General features: G+C 39.8%; 1 long non-coding RNA gene across 1 annotated transcript; it reads right to left on the reverse strand.

The window, feature by feature from the left end:
- Positions 1 to 1431: 1431 nt before the first annotated feature.
- Positions 1432 to 2523, reverse strand: LOC104595049 (uncharacterized). Its single transcript, XR_734821.3, has 3 exons — positions 2003 to 2523; positions 1832 to 1919; positions 1432 to 1750 (listed from the first exon to the last, which is right to left on the reverse strand). It is a non-coding gene; the product is annotated as an uncharacterized LOC104595049 (long non-coding RNA).
- Between the last annotated feature and the right edge of the window lie 409 nt (positions 2524 to 2932).

Here is a 2932-nt window from a genome sequence, read left to right on the forward strand (position 1 = left end):
TTCAGTGATGGTTGTTCCGATTGTGGTAGGGAGTGGAGCAACGACGAGTGCCGCTGCAAGAGGCACATTCAAACTAGGGATCCCGTCCGCTGAGAGGGGGACGGTGAACTATCCGATACAGACAGTAGGAAGCTGGGGCTGTTCCCTGGAGTTATTCATCTCCGTGCTTCGTCCGATATTGCTTGAGGACACCATGAGTGTTGAGTTTTTGGAGAGTAAAAAGATGTGAAAGTTTAGAGAAAGGCTTTTCGAAGCGTTTCCCACAGAGGGCGCCAAATGATGTAGCGCGATCCGGTCACTCCTAGCTGGCTCTCACACGGCTCCTGGAAGGTACCTGAGATGAAGAAGAAGAAGAAGAATCCCCGGGGAGTTTACCCGGTGGGGATACTTCGATGCTTAAGTTAGTACTCTGTAGGAGAAGCAAAAAGGGAGACAGAGGCTAAGAGTGCAGATAGCGCGTTCTCACTATACTCGAGAGATTAGATGTTTCAAGAAGAAATTTCTCTTCTGCCCTGAGGGCTTTTATAGGGAGACTCACGTCTGGTCGGGCATAACCGCCATTGGGCTCCTGCCACAGCCGTTACCTGCCAGGGCTGCGCAGGTGGCCGTTGTGGCGTACGTCTCGCCCGGGTGAGTGACACGTTTCCAAAGTGGCAGGCACGCCTTTGCCTGCTAAGAGACGTGGACGCAGACTGCCGAAAGGACTGAGACTGCGACGTAGTAAGGGATATGGCGCAGTCTGACCGGTACGGTCTATTAGTCAGAAGCTTCCTGAGGAGCGCTCGTGCGGCTCATTCGCGAGCTTGGAACACTCTAGGATTACCCTTAGTAGAATTGGTCCTCGGGATGACTTGTCTGCTTGGGAGCTCGGACGAGCTAATAACTTTACCTCGCGAGCTAAAGTTGCCTTGGAGTATCTCTTCAAAGGTAGCTCGGGGAGCCCGGGGCTCCCATTGCGGTGAGCTTCTCACGCTACAATGTAGCGAGCTGCTTCGTAGGCCCGTCGCTTGGTCGTACCAGGTTACAACGTTGAGTTGTCGCCCGTGCTAAATCAGTGTCTATGTGTCACCGTTTCATAGATTGGGTGAAATCGTCCTCCATCAACTTCTATAAATTATCATATTGTTTTTGGAAATATTGGTAATCTAATTTTTGTAAATTTCAATTTAAGATAAGTTAATATTAGTAATTATTAACTTACGCTCTACATTGATCATTAATATTAGTACTTGTTAGTATTAACCATTATTGTTATAATAGTTAATAATTTAGTTTATATAATTTAATGACATTAAACTACTAATGTTAAGTGTAATACAATAATGTTAATTGTTATTACTGTAATTAATATTAATTTTAAATTATTATTACTAAATTAATAATAATAATAGTTAAAATTATTTTTATGTAACCGTGTCATACATGGTAAATCTAACAACCGTGTATAACACGGTAAATAAACTACTAGATCGAAAATGGGTTGTCGTTGACCCATTACATAATTTATCAAAAAATGTGTCAGCGTTGACCCGTTTTACATCATCTTCTTCACCCGATTATAGAAAATGGGTTATTTTATAGCGTTTCCCCCTTTTTTAGTTTTCTTCTTAATGTTTTATTTTATTAATCAACCCTATAGTGTTTTCACTAAATATTCAATACAAAAAATGGATAAAAATTCCCGGATTTAAGAGTAAAAGTGACTGTTCATGCCTGTTGTTCTTCCTCCAAAACCGTGTCTTTTCTGCCCCTGTTTTCAGTCAAAAAACAAAAATATTTAATATGGATTGGTAATAGTGGAAGAGGAATGGAGACGGGGAAGGCGTTTTACCTGTTTGGGTGATAAATCAGAGTAGTTCCGCCCCTCTTCTTTTGTCCAAAACAAAGTAGTTTTCGTCCAAAATAGCGTAATCCCATCTCTTTTTTTTTAGTGAGAAAAACAATAAAACTTAAATTGAGTTCAGAATAGAGAAGAAAGAAAGGAGATGATGGAGTGATTTACCTATTTGGTGTTCTTTCGCCCCTGTTTTTCTCTCTTAAAAACAGAATTACTTCAACAACTGTGAAAGATATAACGTGAAGAAAAACAGAATGAAAAGAAAGAAGGAGATATAGGTGTTGATTGTGAGAACAAAACGAAGAGAAAGAATGGGAAAAAACTGACTTGAAAAGTAGTAGTAGAAGAAAGCTTTAGATCAATTGGTCGTGTTTCAATTGGACACGATCTAATAGAGATTTCGGAAGTGACAAACCTTCATAGAATCGTGACAATATATGGCTCTTTAAAACCCATCCAAAAATGGTTCAACCGACCTCCGCCAAACAAGTGATGTCTTATGATCAATTTGATACGAAGAAGATCGCCCTTATTCTCAGCGAAGGTTGAATTTACCATTGGTTTCCTAGTTGATAATTCAAACGTTCAGTTTGAATGGATAACCTGTTTTAATAAAAAAAAATTAAAAAAATTAAAAATTTCTGACTCCACTCCTGTCACTGATTCATGTTTTTTGATTCATGGTGCAATTTCTACATGGTAGCATTTGCCTTACAAATATTTCAATTTTCATGTTTTATTTCTACTATGACAATGAGTTGGATTTGATATGGGCTGATCTCAACCCAAACCCAATTAAGATTGCCACGAAACTCTAGCCCGATAGGATCGGGTCAAGCCTGGGTTTATCTCTTAATGTATGGTTTTTAAAACCGAACTGGTCTAGAGTCCGATTGTCAGTTCAAACAGTTTGACCGTTCGATTTGAACGGTTGGTCTATTTTGACAAAAAAATAAAAAAATTTGAAAAACAGTCAAAACCATTCAAATGGTTCAAATGATTAACCGGCCGGTTCAGCGGTTTACTGACCAAAATCATAGGTTTTGAGGGAAAAAATGGTTTTGGGGTAAAACGGAACCCGTCAAGTGACCGGTT

The sequence above is a fragment of the Nelumbo nucifera genome, chromosome 2 (genome assembly GCF_055504915.1).
Source record: "Nelumbo nucifera cultivar China Antique chromosome 2, China Antique-T2T, whole genome shotgun sequence".
Lineage (NCBI taxonomy): Eukaryota > Viridiplantae > Streptophyta > Magnoliopsida > Proteales > Nelumbonaceae > Nelumbo > Nelumbo nucifera.